Below are 20730 nucleotides of genomic sequence, written 5' to 3'. Positions count from 1 at the left end.
TTTAGCCTGTGCTGTATGTATGTATGGGTGGCTGACTGCCACCCACCCAGAAAGTGTATGGGAGGCTGGTTGGCTGCCAGCCTTCCTTCCATTCCTATGAGTAATGTGAGTGCTCATGAAGGGGACATGGTTGGGTCCACCCCTTTCCCGGTTATCCCCTCTAGGCCTTTTGGCTTAGATCAAGTGTAAAAAAAGAAAGGATCTTGCGACAGATCGCATCCTGAGGCACGTTTTTTTTTGTGTGAATACTTGCACTTGGGTGACTTGTGAGCACATACTGATACATACGTTCCCTATCTGGGGACCATAAATTAAATGGATTTTTGAGAAAGGGAGCTGATTTGGAAGCTTGCTTCTGTCGCCCTATGCATTGACCCGATGTGGCAGTATCTTCGGGTAGTGAACAGTGCACCACCCCATTCCAGTGTTAAACAAGAAAGATTCTCATTTAATCCTCCGTGGGTGAGAATTTGAGTTTGAGAATTGGAGACCAAAATGATGAGTTGCACTGACTGGTTTATGAACGTCTATTCATTTAGCGTTTTAATGACCATGTTTGCACACTGATTGGTGTAAAAAAATAAAATAAAACTAAATAATAATAATCTAGCACACCTGTGCAGGTTTGACATGACATGACAGGTAGCTGTCTTGTGGGTGGTGCTGAATCCTGTTAAATGACATGAGGGTCTCATGCCTATACACAAGGGTGTGTCATTGCTGTTGCTTGACCATGCATTGGTTTCTGTGGTCAGTGAATGATAAAAACAAAATTTACCATCCATTGATGGATGGGAAATCCGCCATGAGGCATTTGTTTTTAGAAACTGCTGCTCACAACCAATGTTGCAATGGAGTGTCTCCATCTGCTGGTGGTATTGGAAAGGCATTAGTGCTATGACAGGGTCTGAAGAAGAAGAAGAAGAAGAAGAAGAAGAAGACGGAAAAAAATATATATAAAAAGAAAAAGAGAGAGAGAGAGAGAGACTGACTTAGTGAGCGAGTGAGTGAGAGAGTGAGAGTGAGTGAGAGTGAATGAGTGAGTGAGTGATTGAGTGAGTGAGTGAGTGAGTGAGTGAGTGAGAACAAATGAGTTAAAGCAAGTGAGTGAGAGAGATCGAATGAATGAAAGTCTGAATGACAGAAAGAAAAAAGGATGAAGAAAGAAGCATGAAGAAAAAAAAATGTATATGGAGTTGCTGACATGAGTGCAATCTACAAAGCCGTTGAGGCTGATCCTCATGGGAGGATTATTGCACCAGGACCCTTAGCACTTTTAAAATGCCATTCAATGCCACGGGCTAGATGTAAACTGCAGATGACCATGTTGTGGTAGTTACCATGGATACCCAAGTGATGTGTGAGCTAACACATAGGCCCAACAGATTCCAAGAAGGCCAGAATCACCAGCGGCACCACCATCGATTGTCAGGTCACCCGGATTCAGCAAATACCAGAGTCCAAAATGATGCAGGTTTATATTGTTAATTTTCAGTTTATCGTTACAGTTGGTGTTATTCCATGTCGGAAGGGACGCAGCTACAGCCAGTGGGGTAACTAGAGACAGGCAGGCAGCTATGTGCAACAAAGGTAGGCGTGTTGTTTTCATATGCAGATCTGAAATATTGTCTTATATGCAAGAGGAGGAGTGATGGGGGTTCAGGCAAAAGCCAGGCTATGGATTGCATTGCTAAATGCTCCATCAGAGTGCAATGGTCGCCTGTCCTTTTTTTAAGTGATGATGTGGGTTTAGCCTGTGCTGTATGTATGTATGGGTGGCTGACTGCCACCCACCCAGAAAGTGTATGGGAGGCTGGTTGGCTGCCAGCCTTCCTTCCATTCCTATGAGTAATGTGAGTGCTCATGAAGGGGACATGGTTGGGTCCACCCCTTTCCCGGTTATCCCCTCTAGGCCTTTTGGCTTAGATCAAGTGTAAAAAAAGAAAGGATCTTGCGACAGATCGCATCCTGAGGCACGTTTTTTTTTGTGTGAATACTTGCACTTGGGTGACTTGTGAGCACATACTGATACATACGTTCCCTATCTGGGGACCATAAATTAAATGGATTTTTGAGAAAGGGAGCTGATTTGGAAGCTTGCTTCTGTCGCCCTATGCATTGACCCGATGTGGCAGTATCTTCGGGTAGTGAACAGTGCACCACCCCATTCCAGTGTTAAACAAGAAAGATTCTCATTTAATCCTCCGTGGGTGAGAATTTGAGTTTGAGAATTGGAGACCAAAATGATGAGTTGCACTGACTGGTTTATGAACGTCTATTCATTTAGCGTTTTAATGACCATGTTTGCACACTGATTGGTGTAAAAAAATAAAATAAAACTAAATAATAATAATCTAGCACACCTGTGCAGGTTTGACATGACATGACAGGTAGCTGTCTTGTGGGTGGTGCTGAATCCTGTTAAATGACATGAGGGTCTCATGCCTATACACAAGGGTGTGTCATTGCTGTTGCTTGACCATGCATTGGTTTCTGTGGTCAGTGAATGATAAAAACAAAATTTACCATCCATTGATGGATGGGAAATCCGCCATGAGGCATTTGTTTTTAGAAACTGCTGCTCACAACCAATGTTGCAATGGAGTGTCTCCATCTGCTGGTGGTATTGGAAAGGCATTAGTGCTATGACAGGGTCTGAAGAAGAAGAAGAAGAAGACGGAAAAAAATATATATAAAAAGAAAAAGAGAGAGAGAGAGAGAGACTGACTTAGTGAGCGAGTGAGTGAGAGAGTGAGAGTGAGTGAGAGTGAATGAGTGAGTGAGTGATTGAGTGAGTGAGTGAGTGAGAACAAATGAGTTAAAGCAAGTGAGTGAGAGAGATCGAATGAATGAAAGTCTGAATGACAGAAAGAAAAAAGGATGAAGAAAGAAGCATGAAGAAAAAAAAATGTATATGGAGTTGCTGACATGAGTGCAATCTACAAAGCCGTTGAGGCTGATCCTCATGGGAGGATTATTGCACCAGGACCCTTAGCACTTTTAAAATGCCATTCAATGCCACGGGCTAGATGTAAACTGCAGATGACCATGTTGTGGTAGTTACCATGGATACCCAAGTGATGTGTGAGCTAACACATAGGCCCAACAGATTCCAAGAAGGCCAGAATCACCAGCGGCACCACCATCGATTGTCAGGTCACCCGGATTCAGCAAATACCAGAGTCCAAAATGATGCAGGTTTATACTGTTAATTTTCAGTTTATCGTTACAGTTGGTGTTATTCCATGTCGGAAGGGACGCAGCTACAGCCAGTGGGGTAACTAGAGACAGGCAGGCAGCTATGTGCAACAAAGGTAGGCGTGTTGTTTTCATATGCAGATCTGAAATATTGTCTTATATGCAAGAGGAGGAGTGATGGGGGTTCAGGCAAAAGCCAGGCTATGGATTGCATTGCTAAATGCTCCATCAGAGTGCAATGGTCGCCTGTCCTTTTTTTAAGTGATGATGTGGGTTTAGCCTGTGCTGTATGTATGTATGGGTGGCTGACTGCCACCCACCCAGAAAGTGTATGGGAGGCTGGTTGGCTGCCAGCCTTCCTTCCATTCCTATGAGTAATGTGAGTGCTCATGAAGGGGACATGGTTGGGTCCACCCCTTTCCCGGTTATCCCCTCTAGGCCTTTTGGCTTAGATCAAGTGTAAAAAAAGAAAGGATCTTGCGACAGATCGCATCCTGAGGCACGTTTTTTTTTTGTGTGAATACTTGCACTTGGGTGACTTGTGAGCACATACTGATACATACGTTCCCTATCTGGGGACCATAAATTAAATGGATTTTTGAGAAAGGGAGCTGATTTGGAAGCTTGCTTCTGTCGCCCTATGCATTGACCCGATGTGGCAGTATCTTCGGGTAGTGAACAGTGCACCACCCCATTCCAGTGTTAAACAAGAAAGATTCTCATTTAATCCTCCGTGGGTGAGAATTTGAGTTTGAGAATTGGAGACCAAAATGAGGAGTTGCACTGACTGGTTTATGAACGTCTATTCATTTAGCGTTTTAATGACCATGTTTGCACACTGATTGGTGTAAAAAAATAAAATAAAACTAAATAATAATAATCTAGCACACCTGTGCAGGTTTGACATGACATGACAGGTAGCTGTCTTGTGGGTGGTGCTGAATCCTGTTAAATGACATGAGGGTCTCATGCCTATACACAAGGGTGTGTCATTGCTGTTGCTTGACCATGCATTGGTTTCTGTGGTCAGTGAATGATAAAAACAAAATTTACCATCCATTGATGGATGGGAAATCCGCCATGAGGCATTTGTTTTTAGAAACTGCTGCTCACAACCAATGTTGCAATGGAGTGTCTCCATCTGCTGGTGGTATTGGAAAGGCATTAGTGCTATGACAGGGTCTGAAGAAGAAGAAGAAGAAGACGGAAAAAAATATATATAAAAAGAAAAAGAGAGAGAGAGAGAGAGACTGACTTAGTGAGCGAGTGAGTGAGAGAGTGAGAGTGAGTGAGAGTGAATGAGTGAGTGAGTGATTGAGTGAGTGAGTGAGTGAGTGAGAACAAATGAGTTAAAGCAAGTGAGTGAGAGAGATCGAATGAATGAAAGTCTGAATGACAGAAAGAAAAAAGGATGAAGAAAGAAGCATGAAGAAAAAAAAATGTATATGGAGTTGCTGACATGAGTGCAATCTACAAAGCCGTTGAGGCTGATCCTCATGGGAGGATTATTGCACCAGGACCCTTAGCACTTTTAAAATGCCATTCAATGCCACGGGCTAGATGTAAACTGCAGATGACCATGTTGTGGTAGTTACCATGGATACCCAAGTGATGTGTGAGCTAACACATAGGCCCAACAGATTCCAAGAAGGCCAGAATCACCAGCGGCACCACCATCGATTGTCAGGTCACCCGGATTCAGCAAATACCAGAGTCCAAAATGATGCAGGTTTATACTGTTAATTTTCAGTTTATCGTTACAGTTGGTGTTATTCCATGTCGGAAGGGACGCAGCTACAGCCAGTGGGGTAACTAGAGACAGGCAGGCAGCTATGTGCAACAAAGGTAGGCGTGTTGTTTTCATATGCAGATCTGAAATATTGTCTTATATGCAAGAGGAGGAGTGATGGGGGTTCAGGCAAAAGCCAGGCTATGGATTGCATTGCTAAATGCTCCATCAGAGTGCAATGGTCGCCTGTCCTTTTTTTAAGTGATGATGTGGGTTTAGCCTGTGCTGTATGTATGTATGGGTGGCTGACTGCCACCCACCCAGAAAGTGTATGGGAGGCTGGTTGGCTGCCAGCCTTCCTTCCATTCCTATGAGTAATGTGAGTGCTCATGAAGGGGACATGGTTGGGTCCACCCCTTTCCCGGTTATCCCCTCTAGGCCTTTTGGCTTAGATCAAGTGTAAAAAAAGAAAGGATCTTGCGACAGATCGCATCCTGAGGCACGTTTTTTTTTGTGTGAATACTTGCACTTGGGTGACTTATGAGCACATACTGATACGTACGTTCCCTATCTGGGGACCATAAATTAAATGGATTTTTGAGAAAGGGAGCTGATTTGGAAGCTTGCTTCTGTCGCCCTATGCATTGACCCGATGTGGCAGTATCTTCGGGTAGTGAACAGTGCACCACCCCATTCCAGTGTTAAACAAGAAAGATTCTCATTTAATCCTCCGTGGGTGAGAATTTGAGTTTGAGAATTGGAGACCAAAATGATGAGTTGCACTGACTGGTTTATGAACGTCTATTCATTTAGCGTTTTAATGACCATGTTTGCACACTGATTGGTGTAAAAAAATAAAATAAAACTAAATAATAATAATCTAGCACACCTGTGCAGGTTTGACATGACATGACAGGTAGCTGTCTTGTGGGTGGTGCTGAATCCTGTTAAATGACATGAGGGTCTCATGCCTATACACAAGGGTGTGTCATTGCTGTTGCTTGACCATGCATTGGTTTCTGTGGTCAGTGAATGATAAAAACAAAATTTACCATCCATTGATGGATGGGAAATCCGCCATGAGGCATTTGTTTTTAGAAACTGCTGCTCACAACCAATGTTGCAATGGAGTGTCTCCATCTGCTGGTGGTATTGGAAAGGCATTAGTGCTATGACAGGGTCTGAAGAAGAAGAAGAAGAAGAAGAAGAAGAAGAAGAAGAAGAAGAAGAAGAAGACGGAAAAAAATATATATAAAAAGAAAAAGAGAGAGAGAGAGAGAGACTGACTTAGTGAGCGAGTGAGTGAGAGAGTGAGAGTGAGTGAGAGTGAATGAGTGAGTGAGTGATTGAGTGAGTGAGTGAGTGAGTGAGAACAAATGAGTTAAAGCAAGTGAGTGAGAGAGATCGAATGAATGAAAGTCTGAATGACAGAAAGAAAAAAGGATGAAGAAAGAAGCATGAAGAAAAAAAAATGTATATGGAGTTGCTGACATGAGTGCAATCTACAAAGCCGTTGAGGCTGATCCTCATGGGAGGATTATTGCACCAGGACCCTTAGCACTTTTAAAATGCCATTCAATGCCACGGGCTAGATGTAAACTGCAGATGACCATGTTGTGGTAGTTACCATGGATACCCAAGTGATGTGTGAGCTAACACATAGGCCCAACAGATTCCAAGAAGGCCAGAATCACCAGCGGCACCACCATCGATTGTCAGGTCACCCGGATTCAGCAAATACCAGAGTCCAAAATGATGCAGGTTTATACTGTTAATTTTCAGTTTATCGTTACAGTTGGTGTTATTCCATGTCGGAAGGGACGCAGCTACAGCCAGTGGGGTAACTAGAGACAGGCAGGCAGCTATGTGCAACAAAGGTAGGCGTGTTGTTTTCATATGCAGATCTGAAATATTGTCTTATATGCAAGAGGAGGAGTGATGGGGGTTCAGGCAAAAGCCAGGCTATGGATTGCATTGCTAAATGCTCCATCAGAGTGCAATGGTCGCCTGTCCTTTTTTTAAGTGATGATGTGGATTTAGCCTGTGCTGTATGTATGTATGGGTGGCTGACTGCCACCCACCCAGAAAGTGTATGGGAGGCTGGTTGGCTGCCAGCCTTCCTTCCATTCCTATGAGTAATGTGAGTGCTCATGAAGGGGACATGGTTGGGTCCACCCCTTTCCCGGTTATCCCCTCTAGGCCTTTTGGCTTAGATCAAGTGTAAAAAAAGAAAGGATCTTGCGACAGATCGCATCCTGAGGCACGTTTTTTTTTGTGTGAATACTTGCACTTGGGTGACTTGTGAGCACATACTGATACATACGTTCCCTATCTGGGGACCATAAATTAAATGGATTTTTGAGAAAGGGAGCTGATTTGGAAGCTTGCTTCTGTCGCCCTATGCATTGACCCGATGTGGCAGTATCTTCGGGTAGTGAACAGTGCACCACCCCATTCCAGTGTTAAACAAGAAAGATTCTCATTTAATCCTCCGTGGGTGAGAATTTGAGTTTGAGAATTGGAGACCAAAATGATGAGTTGCACTGACTGGTTTATGAACGTCTATTCATTTAGCGTTTTAATGACCATGTTTGCACACTGATTGGTGTAAAAAAATAAAATAAAACTAAATAATAATAATCTAGCACACCTGTGCAGGTTTGACATGACATGACAGGTAGCTGTCTTGTGGGTGGTGCTGAATCCTGTTAAATGACATGAGGGTCTCATGCCTATACACAAGGGTGTGTCATTGCTGTTGCTTGACCATGCATTGGTTTCTGTGGTCAGTGAATGATAAAAACAAAATTTACCATCCATTGATGGATGGGAAATCCGCCATGAGGCATTTGTTTTTAGAAACTGCTGCTCACAACCAATGTTGCAATGGAGTGTCTCCATCTGCTGGTGGTATTGGAAAGGCATTAGTGCTATGACAGGGTCTGAAGAAGAAGAAGAAGAAGAAGAAGAAGAAGAAGACGGAAAAAAATATATATAAAAAGAAAAAGAGAGAGAGAGAGAGAGACTGACTTAGTGAGCGAGTGAGTGAGAGAGTGAGAGTGAGTGAGAGTGAATGAGTGAGTGAGTGATTGAGTGAGTGAGTGAGTGAGTGAGTGAGAACAAATGAGTTAAAGCAAGTGAGTGAGAGAGATCGAATGAATGAAAGTCTGAATGACAGAAAGAAAAAAGGATGAAGAAAGAAGCATGAAGAAAAAAAAATGTATATGGAGTTGCTGACATGAGTGCAATCTACAAAGCCGTTGAGGCTGATCCTCATGGGAGGATTATTGCACCAGGACCCTTAGCACTTTTAAAATGCCATTCAATGCCACGGGCTAGATGTAAACTGCAGATGACCATGTTGTGGTAGTTACCATGGATACCCAAGTGATGTGTGAGCTAACACATAGGCCCAACAAATTCCAAGAAGGCCAGAATCACCAGCGGCACCACCATCGATTGTCAGGTCACCCGGATTCAGCAAATACCAGAGTCCAAAATGATGCAGGTTTATACTGTTAATTTTCAGTTTATCGTTACAGTTGGTGTTATTCCATGTCGGAAGGGACGCAGCTACAGCCAGTGGGGTAACTAGAGACAGGCAGGCAGCTATGTGCAACAAAGGTAGGCGTGTTGTTTTCATATGCAGATCTGAAATATTGTCTTATATGCAAGAGGAGGAGTGATGGGGGTTCAGGCAAAAGCCAGGCTATGGATTGCATTGCTAAATGCTCCATCAGAGTGCAATGGTCGCCTGTCCTTTTTTTAAGTGATGATGTGGGTTTAGCCTGTGCTGTATGTATGTATGGGTGGCTGACTGCCACCCACCCAGAAAGTGTATGGGAGGCTGGTTGGCTGCCAGCCTTCCTTCCATTCCTATGAGTAATGTGAGTGCTCATGAAGGGGACATGGTTGGGTCCACCCCTTTCCCGGTTATCCCCTCTAGGCCTTTTGGCTTAGATCAAGTGTAAAAAAAGAAAGGATCTTGCGACAGATCGCATCCTGAGGCACGTTTTTTTTTGTGTGAATACTTGCACTTGGGTGACTTGTGAGCACATACTGATACATACGTTCCCTATCTGGGGACCATAAATTAAATGGATTTTTGAGAAAGGGAGCTGATTTGGAAGCTTGCTTCTGTCGCCCTATGCATTGACCCGATGTGGCAGTATCTTCGGGTAGTGAACAGTGCACCACCCCATTCCAGTGTTAAACAAGAAAGATTCTCATTTAATCCTCCGTGGGTGAGAATTTGAGTTTGAGAATTGGAGACCAAAATGATGAGTTGCACTGACTGGTTTATGAACGTCTATTCATTTAGCGTTTTAATGACCATGTTTGCACACTGATTGGTGTAAAAAAATAAAATAAAACTAAATAATAATAATCTAGCACACCTGTGCAGGTTTGACATGACATGACAGGTAGCTGTCTTGTGGGTGGTGCTGAATCCTGTTAAATGACATGAGGGTCTCATGCCTATACACAAGGGTGTGTCATTGCTGTTGCTTGACCATGCATTGGTTTCTGTGGTCAGTGAATGATAAAAACAAAATTTACCATCCATTGATGGATGGGAAATCCGCCATGAGGCATTTGTTTTTAGAAACTGCTGCTCACAACCAATGTTGCAATGGAGTGTCTCCATCTGCTGGTGGTATTGGAAAGGCATTAGTGCTATGACAGGGTCTGAAGAAGAAGAAGAAGAAGAAGAAGAAGAAGAAGAAGAAGAAGAAGAAGAAGACGGAAAAAAATATATATAAAAAGAAAAAGAGAGAGAGAGAGACTGACTTAGTGAGCGAGTGAGTGAGAGAGTGAGAGTGAGTGAGAGTGAATGAGTGAGTGAGTGATTGAGTGAGTGAGTGAGTGAGTGAGAACAAATGAGTTAAAGCAAGTGAGTGAGAGAGATCGAATGAATGAAAGTCTGAATGACAGAAAGAAAAAAGGATGAAGAAAGAAGCATGAAGAAAAAAAAATGTATATGGAGTTGCTGACATGAGTGCAATCTACAAAGCCGTTGAGGCTGATCCTCATGGGAGGATTATTGCACCAGGACCCTTAGCACTTTTAAAATGCCATTCAATGCCACGGGCTAGATGTAAACTGCAGATGACCATGTTGTGGTAGTTACCATGGATACCCAAGTGATGTGTGAGCTAACACATAGGCCCAACAGATTCCAAGAAGGCCAGAATCACCAGCGGCACCACCATCGATTGTCAGGTCACCCGGATTCAGCAAATACCAGAGTCCAAAATGATGCAGGTTTATACTGTTAATTTTCAGTTTATCGTTACAGTTGGTGTTATTCCATGTCGGAAGGGACGCAGCTACAGCCAGTGGGGTAACTAGAGACAGGCAGGCAGCTATGTGCAACAAAGGTAGGCGTGTTGTTTTCATATGCAGATCTGAAATATTGTCTTATATGCAAGAGGAGGAGTGATGGGGGTTCAGGCAAAAGCCAGGCTATGGATTGCATTGCTAAATGCTCCATCAGAGTGCAATGGTCGCCTGTCCTTTTTTTAAGTGATGATGTGGGTTTAGCCTGTGCTGTATGTATGTATGGGTGGCTGACTGCCACCCACCCAGAAAGTGTATGGGAGGCTGGTTGGCTGCCAGCCTTCCTTCCATTCCTATGAGTAATGTGAGTGCTCATGAAGGGGACATGGTTGGGTCCACCCCTTTCCCGGTTATCCCCTCTAGGCCTTTTGGCTTAGATCAAGTGTAAAAAAAGAAAGGATCTTGCGACAGATCGCATCCTGAGGCACGTTTTTTTTTGTGTGAATACTTGCACTTGGGTGACTTGTGAGCACATACTGATACATACGTTCCCTATCTGGGGACCATAAATTAAATGGATTTTTGAGAAAGGGAGCTGATTTGGAAGCTTGCTTCTGTCGCCCTATGCATTGACCCGATGTGGCAGTATCTTCGGGTAGTGAACAGTGCACCACCCCATTCCAGTGTTAAACAAGAAAGATTCTCATTTAATCCTCCGTGGGTGAGAATTTGAGTTTGAGAATTGGAGACCAAAATGATGAGTTGCACTGACTGGTTTATGAACGTCTATTCATTTAGCGTTTTAATGACCATGTTTGCACACTGATTGGTGTAAAAAAATAAAATAAAACTAAATAATAATAATCTAGCACACCTGTGCAGATTTGACATGACATGACAGGTAGCTGTCTTGTGGGTGGTGCTGAATCCTGTTAAATGACATGAGGGTCTCATGCCTATACACAAGGGTGTGTCATTGCTGTTGCTTGACCATGCATTGGTTTCTGTGGTCAGTGAATGATAAAAACAAAATTTACCATCCATTGATGGATGGGAAATCCGCCATGAGGCATTTGTTTTTAGAAACTGCTGCTCACAACCAATGTTGCAATGGAGTGTCTCCATCTGCTGGTGGTATTGGAAAGGCATTAGTGCTATGACAGGGTCTGAAGAAGAAGAAGAAGAAGAAGAAGACGGAAAAAAATATATATAAAAAGAAAAAGAGAGAGAGAGAGAGAGAGAGACTGACTTAGTGAGCGAGTGAGTGAGAGAGTGAGAGTGAGTGAGAGTGAATGAGTGAGTGAGTGATTGAGTGAGTGAGTGAGTGAGTGAGAACAAATGAGTTAAAGCAAGTGAGTGAGAGAGATCGAATGAATGAAAGTCTGAATGACAGAAAGAAAAAAGGATGAAGAAAGAAGCATGAAGAAAAAAAAATGTATATGGAGTTGCTGACATGAGTGCAATCTACAAAGCCGTTGAGGCTGATCCTCATGGGAGGATTATTGCACCAGGACCCTTAGCACTTTTAAAATGCCATTCAATGCCACGGGCTAGATGTAAACTGCAGATGACCATGTTGTGGTAGTTACCATGGATACCCAAGTGATGTGTGAGCTAACACATAGGCCCAACAGATTCCAAGAAGGCCAGAATCACCAGCGGCACCACCATCGATTGTCAGGTCACCCGGATTCAGCAAATACCAGAGTCCAAAATGATGCAGGTTTATACTGTTAATTTTCAGTTTATCGTTACAGTTGGTGTTATTCCATGTCGGAAGGGACGCAGCTACAGCCAGTGGGGTAACTAGAGACAGGCAGGCAGCTATGTGCAACAAAGGTAGGCGTGTTGTTTTCATATGCAGATCTGAAATATTGTCTTATATGCAAGAGGAGGAGTGATGGGGGTTCAGGCAAAAGCCAGGCTATGGATTGCATTGCTAAATGCTCCATCAGAGTGCAATGGTCGCCTGTCCTTTTTTTAAGTGATGATGTGGGTTTAGCCTGTGCTGTATGTATGTATGGGTGGCTGACTGCCACCCACCCAGAAAGTGTATGGGAGGCTGGTTGGCTGCCAGCCTTCCTTCCATTCCTATGAGTAATGTGAGTGCTCATGAAGGGGACATGGTTGGGTCCACCCCTTTCCCGGTTATCCCCTCTAGGCCTTTTGGCTTAGATCAAGTGTAAAAAAAGAAAGGATCTTGCGACAGATCGCATCCTGAGGCACGTTTTTTTTTGTGTGAATACTTGCACTTGGGTGACTTGTGAGCACATACTGATACATACGTTCCCTATCTGGGGACCATAAATTAAATGGATTTTTGAGAAAGGGAGCTGATTTGGAAGCTTGCTTCTGTCGCCCTATGCATTGACCCGATGTGGCAGTATCTTCGGGTAGTGAACAGTGCACCACCCCATTCCAGTGTTAAACAAGAAAGATTCTCATTTAATCCTCCGTGGGTGAGAATTTGAGTTTGAGAATTGGAGACCAAAATGATGAGTTGCACTGACTGGTTTATGAACGTCTATTCATTTAGCGTTTTAATGACCATGTTTGCACACTGATTGGTGTAAAAAAATAAAATAAAACTAAATAATAATAATCTAGCACACCTGTGCAGGTTTGACATGACATGACAGGTAGCTGTCTTGTGGGTGGTGCTGAATCCTGTTAAATGACATGAGGGTCTCATGCCTATACACAAGGGTGTGTCATTGCTGTTGCTTGACCATGCATTGGTTTCTGTGGTCAGTGAATGATAAAAACAAAATTTACCATCCATTGATGGATGGGAAATCCGCCATGAGGCATTTGTTTTTAGAAACTGCTGCTCACAACCAATGTTGCAATGGAGTGTCTCCATCTGCTGGTGGTATTGGAAAGGCATTAGTGCTATGACAGGGTCTGAAGAAGAAGAAGAAGAAGAAGAAGAAGAAGATGGAAAAAAATATATATAAAAAGAAAAAGAGAGAGAGAGAGAGAGACTGACTTAGTGAGCGAGTGAGTGAGAGAGTGAGAGTGAGTGAGAGTGAATGAGTGAGTGAGTGATTGAGTGAGTGAGTGAGTGAGAACAAATGAGTTAAAGCAAGTGAGTGAGAGAGATCGAATGAATGAAAGTCTGAATGACAGAAAGAAAAAAGGATGAAGAAAGAAGCATGAAGAAAAAAAAATGTATATGGAGTTGCTGACATGAGTGCAATCTACAAAGCCGTTGAGGCTGATCCTCATGGGAGGATTATTGCACCAGGACCCTTAGCACTTTTAAAATGCCATTCAATGCCACGGGCTAGATGTAAACTGCAGATGACCATGTTGTGGTAGTTACCATGGATACCCAAGTGATGTGTGAGCTAACACATAGGCCCAACAGATTCCAAGAAGGCCAGAATCACCAGCGGCACCACCATCGATTGTCAGGTCACCCGGATTCAGCAAATACCAGAGTCCAAAATGATGCAGGTTTATACTGTTAATTTTCAGTTTATCGTTACAGTTGGTGTTATTCCATGTCGGAAGGGACGCAGCTACAGCCAGTGGGGTAACTAGAGACAGGCAGGCAGCTATGTGCAACAAAGGTAGGCGTGTTGTTTTCATATGCAGATCTGAAATATTGTCTTATATGCAAGAGGAGGAGTGATGGGGGTTCAGGCAAAAGCCAGGCTATGGATTGCATTGCTAAATGCTCCATCAGAGTGCAATGGTCGCCTGTCCTTTTTTTAAGTGATGATGTGGGTTTAGCCTGTGCTGTATGTATGTATGGGTGGCTGACTGCCACCCACCCAGAAAGTGTATGGGAGGCTGGTTGGCTGCCAGCCTTCCTTCCATTCCTATGAGTAATGTGAGTGCTCATGAAGGGGACATGGTTGGGTCCACCCCTTTCCCGGTTATCCCCTCTAGGCCTTTTGGCTTAGATCAAGTGTAAAAAAAGAAAGGATCTTGCGACAGATCGCATCCTGAGGCACGTTTTTTTTTTGTGTGAATACTTGCACTTGGGTGACTTGTGAGCACATACTGATACATACGTTCCCTATCTGGGGACCATAAATTAAATGGATTTTTGAGAAAGGGAGCTGATTTGGAAGCTTGCTTCTGTCGCCCTATGCATTGACCCGATGTGGCAGTATCTTCGGGTAGTGAACAGTGCACCACCCCATTCCAGTGTTAAACAAGAAAGATTCTCATTTAATCCTCCGTGGGTGAGAATTTGAGTTTGAGAATTGGAGACCAAAATGATGAGTTGCACTGACTGGTTTATGAACGTCTATTCATTTAGCGTTTTAATGACCATGTTTGCACACTGATTGGTGTAAAAAAATAAAATAAAACTAAATAATAATAATCTAGCACACCTGTGCAGGTTTGACATGACATGACAGGTAGCTGTCTTGTGGGTGGTGCTGAATCCTGTTAAATGACATGAGGGTCTCATGCCTATACACAAGGGTGTGTCATTGCTGTTGCTTGACCATGCATTGGTTTCTGTGGTCAGTGAATGATAAAAACAAAATTTACCATCCATTGATGGATGGGAAATCCGCCATGAGGCATTTGTTTTTAGAAACTGCTGCTCACAACCAATGTTGCAATGGAGTGTCTCCATCTGCTGGTGGTATTGGAAAGGCATTAGTGCTATGACAGGGTCTGAAGAAGAAGAAGAAGAAGAAGAAGAAGAAGAAGAAGAAGAAGAAGACGGAAAAAAATATATATAAAAAGAAAAAGAGAGAGAGAGAGAGAGACTGACTTAGTGAGCGAGTGAGTGAGAGAGTGAGAGTGAGTGAGAGTGAATGAGTGAGTGAGTGATTGAGTGAGTGAGTGAGTGAGTGAGAACAAATGAGTTAAAGCAAGTGAGTGAGAGAGATCGAATGAATGAAAGTCTGAATGACAGAAAGAAAAAAGGATGAAGAAAGAAGCATGAAGAAAAAAAAATGTATATGGAGTTGCTGACATGAGTGCAATCTACAAAGCCGTTGAGGCTGATCCTCATGGGAGGATTATTGCACCAGGACCCTTAGCACTTTTAAAATGCCATTCAATGCCACGGGCTAGATGTAAACTGCAGATGACCATGTTGTGGTAGTTACCATGGATACCCAAGTGATGTGTGAGCTAACACATAGGCCCAACAGATTCCAAGAAGGCCAGAATCACCAGCGGCACCACCATCGATTGTCAGGTCACCCGGATTCAGCAAATACCAGAGTCCAAAATGATGCAGGTTTATACTGTTAATTTTCAGTTTATCGTTACAGTTGGTGTTATTCCATGTCGGAAGGGACGCAGCTACAGCCAGTGGGGTAACTAGAGACAGGCAGGCAGCTATGTGCAACAAAGGTAGGCGTGTTGTTTTCATATGCAGATCTGAAATATTGTCTTATATGCAAGAGGAGGAGTGATGGGGGTTCAGGCAAAAGCCAGGCTATGGATTGCATTGCTAAATGCTCCATCAGAGTGCAATGGTCGCCTGTCCTTTTTTTAAGTGATGATGTGGGTTTAGCCTGTGCTGTATGTATGTATGGGTGGCTGACTGCCACCCACCCAGAAAGTGTATGGGAGGCTGGTTGGCTGCCAGCCTTCCTTCCATTCCTATGAGTAATGTGAGTGCTCATGAAGGGGACATGGTTGGGTCCACCCCTTTCCCGGTTATCCCCTCTAGGCCTTTTGGCTTAGATCAAGTGTAAAAAAAGAAAGGATCTTGCGACAGATCGCATCCTGAGGCACGTTTTTTTTTGTGTGAATACTTGCACTTGGGTGACTTGTGAGCACATACTGATACATACGTTCCCTATCTGGGGACCATAAATTAAATGGATTTTTGAGAAAGGGAGCTGATTTGGAAGCTTGCTTCTGTCGCCCTATGCATTGACCCGATGTGGCAGTATCTTCGGGTAGTGAACAGTGCACCACCCCATTCCAGTGTTAAACAAGAAAGATTCTCATTTAATCCTCCGTGGGTGAGAATTTGAGTTTGAGAATTGGAGACCAAAATGATGAGTTGCACTGACTGGTTTATGAACGTCTATTCATTTAGCGTTTTAATGACCATGTTTGCACACTGATTGGTGTAAAAAAATAAAATAAAACTAAATAATAATAATCTAGCACACCTGTGCAGGTTTGACATGACATGACAGGTAGCTGTCTTGTGGGTGGTGCTGAATCCTGTTAAATGACATGAGGGTCTCATGCCTATACACAAGGGTGTGTCATTGCTGTTGCTTGACCATGCATTGGTTTCTGTGGTCAGTGAATGATAAAAACAAAATTTACCATCCATTGATGGATGGGAAATCCGCCATGAGGCATTTGTTTTTAGAAACTGCTGCTCACAACCAATGTTGCAATGGAGTGTCTCCATCTGCTGGTGGTATTGGAAAGGCATTAGTGCTATGACAGGGTCTGAAGAAGAAGAAGAAGAAGAAGAAGACGGAAAAAAATATATATAAAAAGAAAAAGAGAGAGAGAGAGAGAGACTGACTTAGTGAGCGAGTGAGTGAGAGAGTGAGAGTGAGTGAGAGTGAATGAGTGAGTGAGTGATTGAGTGAGTGAGTGAGTGAGTGAGAACAAATGAGTTAAAGCAAGTGAGTGAGAGAGATCGAATGAATGAAAGTCTGAATGACAGAAAGAAAAAAGGATGAAGAAAGAAGCATGAAGAAAAAAAAATGTATATGGAGTTGCTGACATGAGTGCAATCTACAAAGCCGTTGAGGCTGATCCTCATGGGAGGATTATTGCACCAGGACCCTTAGCACTTTTAAAATGCCATTCAATGCCACGGGCTAGATGTAAACTGCAGATGACCATGTTGTGGTAGTTACCATGGATACCCAAGTGATGTGTGAGCTAACACATAGGCCCAACAGATTCCAAGAAGGCCAGAATCACCAGCGGCACCACCATCGATTGTCAGGTCACCCGGATTCAGCAAATACCAGAGTCCAAAATGATGCAGGTTTATACTGTTAATTTTCAGTTTATCGTTACAGTTGGTGTTATTCCATGTCGGAAGGGACGCAGCTACAGCCAGTGGGGTAACTAGAGACAGGCAGGCAGCTATGTGCAACAAAGGTAGGCGTGTTGTTTTCATATGCAGATCTGAAATATTGTCTTATATGCAAGAGGAGGAGTGATGGGGGTTCAGGCAAAAGCCAGGCTATGGATTGCATTGCTAAATGCTCCATCAGAGTGCAATGGTCGCCTGTCCTTTTTTTAAGTGATGATGTGGGTTTAGCCTGTGCTGTATGTATGTATGGGTGGCTGACTGCCACCCACCCAGAAAGTGTATGGGAGGCTGGTTGGCTGCCAGCCTTCCTTCCATTCCTATGAGTAATGTGAGTGCTCATGAAGGGGACATGGTTGGGTCCACCCCTTTCCCGGTTATCCCCTCTAGGCCTTTTGGCTTAGATCAAGTGTAAAAAAAGAAAGGATCTTGCGACAGATCGCATCCTGAGGCACGTTTTTTTTTGTGTGAATACTTGCACTTGGGTGACTTGTGAGCACATACTGATACATACGTTCTCTATCTGGGGACCATAAATTAAATGGATTTTTGAGAAAGGGAGCTGATTTGGAAGCTTGCTTCTGTCGCCCTATGCATTGACCCGATGTGGCAGTATCTTCGGGTAGTGAACAGTGCACCACCCCATTCCAGTGTTAAACAAGAAAGATTCTCATTTAATCCTCCGTGGGTGAGAATTTGAGTTTGAGAATTGGAGACCAAAATGATGAGTTGCACTGACTGGTTTATGAACGTCTATTCATTTAGCGTTTTAATGACCATGTTTGCACACTGATTGGTGTAAAAAAATAAAATAAAACTAAATAATAATAATCTAGCACACCTGTGCAGGTTTGACATGACATGACAGGTAGCTGTCTTGTGGGTGGTGCTGAATCCTGTTAAATGACATGAGGGTCTCATGCCTATACACAAGGGTGTGTCATTGCTGTTGCTTGACCATGCATTGGTTTCTGTGGTCAGTGAATGATAAAAACAAAATTTACCATCCATTGATGGATGGGAAATCCGCCATGAGGCATTTGTTTTTAGAAACTGCTGCTCACAACCAATGTTGCAATGGAGTGTCTCCATCTGCTGGTGGTATTGGAAAGGCATTAGTGCTATGACAGGGTCTGAAGAAGAAGAAGAAGAAGAAGAAGACGGAAAAAAATATATATAAAAAGAAAAAGAGAGAGAGAGAGAGAGACTGACTTAGTGAGCGAGTGAGTGAGAGAGTGAGAGTGAGTGAGAGTGAATGAGTGAGTGAGTGATTGAGTGAGTGAGTGAGTGAGTGAGAACAAATGAGTTAAAGCAAGTGAGTGAGAGAGATCGAATGAATGAAAGTCTGAATGACAGAAAGAAAAAAGGATGAAGAAAGAAGCATGAAGAAAAAAAAATGTATATGGAGTTGCTGACATGAGTGCAATCTACAAAGCCGTTGAGGCTGATCCTCATGGGAGGATTATTGCACCAGGACCCTTAGCACTTTTAAAATGCCATTCAATGCCACGGGCTAGATGTAAACTGCAGATGACCATGTTGTGGTAGTTACCATGGATACCCAAGTGATGTGTGAGCTAACACATAGGCCCAACAGATTCCAAGAAGGCCAGAATCACCAGCGGCACCACCATCGATTGTCAGGTCACCCGGATTCAGCAAATACCAGAGTCCAAAATGATGCAGGTTTATACTGTTAATTTTCAGTTTATCGTTACAGTTGGTGTTATTCCATGTCGGAAGGGACGCAGCTACAGCCAGTGGGGTAACTAGAGACAGGCAGGCAGCTATGTGCAACAAAGGTAGGCGTGTTGTTTTCATATGCAGATCTGAAATATTGTCTTATATGCAAGAGGAGGAGTGATGGGGGTTCAGGCAAAAGCCAGGCTATGGATTGCATTGCTAAATGCTCCATCAGAGTGCAATGGTCGCCTGTCCTTTTTTTAAGTGATGATGTGGGTTTAGCCTGTGCTGTATGTATGTATGGGTGGCTGACTGCCACCCACCCAGAAAGTGTATGGGAGGCTGGTTGGCTGCCAGCCTTCCTTCCATTCCTATGAGTAATGTGAGTGCTCATGAAGGGGACATGGTTGGGTCCACCCCTTTCCCGGTTATCCCCTCTAGGCCTTTTGGCTTAGATCAAGTGTAAAAAAAGAAAGGATCTTGCGACAGATCGCATCCTGAGGCACGTTTTTTTTTGTGTGAATACTTGCACTTGGGTGACTTGTGAGCACATACTGATACATACGTTCCCTATCTGGGGACCATAAATTAAATGGATTTTTGAGAAAGGGAGCTGATTTGGAAGCTTGCTTCTGTCGCCCTATGCATTGACCCGATGTGGCAGTATCTTCGGGTAGTGAACAGTGCACCACCCCATTCCAGTGTTAAACAAGAAAGATTCTCATTTAATCCTCCGTGGGTGAGAATTTGAGTTTGAGAATTGGAGACCAAAATGATGAGTTGCACTGACTGGTTTATGAACGTCTATTCATTTAGCGTTTTAATGACCATGTTTGCACACTGATTGGTGTAAAAAAATAAAATAAAACTAAATAATAATAATCTAGCACACCTGTGCAGGTTTGACATGACATGACAGGTAGCTGTCTTGTGGGTGGTGCTGAATCCTGTTAAATGACATGAGGGTCTCATGCCTATACACAAGGGTGTGTCATTGCTGTTGCTTGACCATGCATTGGTTTCTGTGGTCAGTGAATGATAAAAACAAAATTTACCATCCATTGATGGATGGGAAATCCGCCATGAGGCATTTGTTTTTAGAAACTGCTGCTCACAACCAATGTTGCAATGGAGTGTCTCCATCTGCTGGTGGTATTGGAAAGGCATTAGTGCTATGACAGGGTCTGAAGAAGAAGAAGAAGAAGAAGAAGAAGAAGAAGAAGACAGAAAAAAATATATATAAAAAGAAAAAGAGAGAGAGAGAGAGAGACTGACTTAGTGAGCGAGTGAGTGAGAGAGTGAGAGTGAGTGAGAGTGAATGAGTGAGTGAGTGATTGAGTGAGTGAGTGAGAACAAATGAGTTAAAGCAAGTGAGTGAGAGAGATCGAATGAATGAAAGTCTGAATGACAGAAAGAAAAAAGGATGAAGAAAGAAGCATGAAGAAAAAAAAATGTATATGGAGTTGCTGACATGAGTGCAATCTACAAAGCCGTTGAGGCTGATCCTCATGGGAGGATTATTGCACCAGGACCCTTAGCACTTTTAAAATGCCATTCAATGCCACGGGCTAGATGTAAACTGCAGATGACCATGTTGTGGTAGTTACCATGGATACCCAAGTGATGTGTGAGCTAACACATAGGCCCAACAGATTCCAAGAAGGCCAGAATCACCAGCGGCACCACCATCGATTGTCAGGTCACCCGGATTCAGCAAATACCAGAGTCCAAAATGATGCAGGTTTATACTGTTAATTTTCAGTTTATCGTTACAGTTGGTGTTATTCCATGTCGGAAGGGACGCAGCTACAGCCAGTGGGGTAACTAGAGACAGGCAGGCAGC

General features: G+C 43.3%; 12 pseudogenes; all 12 read left to right on the top strand.

Annotated features, from left to right (window-relative positions):
- Positions 1-153: 153 nt before the first annotated feature.
- Positions 154-417, top strand: LOC130342665 (U2 spliceosomal RNA; annotated as a pseudogene).
- A 1484-nt stretch (positions 418-1901) lies between these two features.
- Positions 1902-2165, top strand: LOC130342664 (U2 spliceosomal RNA; annotated as a pseudogene).
- A 1460-nt stretch (positions 2166-3625) lies between these two features.
- On the top strand, positions 3626-3890 carry LOC130342716 (U2 spliceosomal RNA; annotated as a pseudogene).
- A 1464-nt stretch (positions 3891-5354) lies between these two features.
- Positions 5355-5618, top strand: LOC130342745 (U2 spliceosomal RNA; annotated as a pseudogene).
- Positions 5619-7115: 1497 nt separating this feature from the next.
- LOC130342663 (U2 spliceosomal RNA) lies at positions 7116-7379 on the top strand (annotated as a pseudogene).
- A 1483-nt stretch (positions 7380-8862) lies between these two features.
- Positions 8863-9126, top strand: LOC130342661 (U2 spliceosomal RNA; annotated as a pseudogene).
- Positions 9127-10619: 1493 nt separating this feature from the next.
- LOC130342660 (U2 spliceosomal RNA) lies at positions 10620-10883 on the top strand (annotated as a pseudogene).
- Positions 10884-12357: 1474 nt separating this feature from the next.
- Positions 12358-12621, top strand: LOC130342658 (U2 spliceosomal RNA; annotated as a pseudogene).
- Positions 12622-14093: 1472 nt separating this feature from the next.
- Positions 14094-14358, top strand: LOC130342714 (U2 spliceosomal RNA; annotated as a pseudogene).
- A 1491-nt stretch (positions 14359-15849) lies between these two features.
- Positions 15850-16113, top strand: LOC130342657 (U2 spliceosomal RNA; annotated as a pseudogene).
- Positions 16114-17583: 1470 nt separating this feature from the next.
- Positions 17584-17847, top strand: LOC130342722 (U2 spliceosomal RNA; annotated as a pseudogene).
- Positions 17848-19317: 1470 nt separating this feature from the next.
- LOC130342656 (U2 spliceosomal RNA) lies at positions 19318-19581 on the top strand (annotated as a pseudogene).
- The last annotated feature ends 1149 nt before the right edge of the window (positions 19582-20730 follow it).

The sequence above is a fragment of the Hyla sarda genome, unplaced genomic scaffold (genome assembly GCF_029499605.1).
Source record: "Hyla sarda isolate aHylSar1 unplaced genomic scaffold, aHylSar1.hap1 scaffold_658, whole genome shotgun sequence".
Taxonomy (NCBI): Eukaryota; Metazoa; Chordata; class Amphibia; order Anura; family Hylidae; genus Hyla; species Hyla sarda.
Note: the sequence above shows the minus strand (reverse complement) of the source record. Positions and strands in the feature narration are given on the sequence as shown.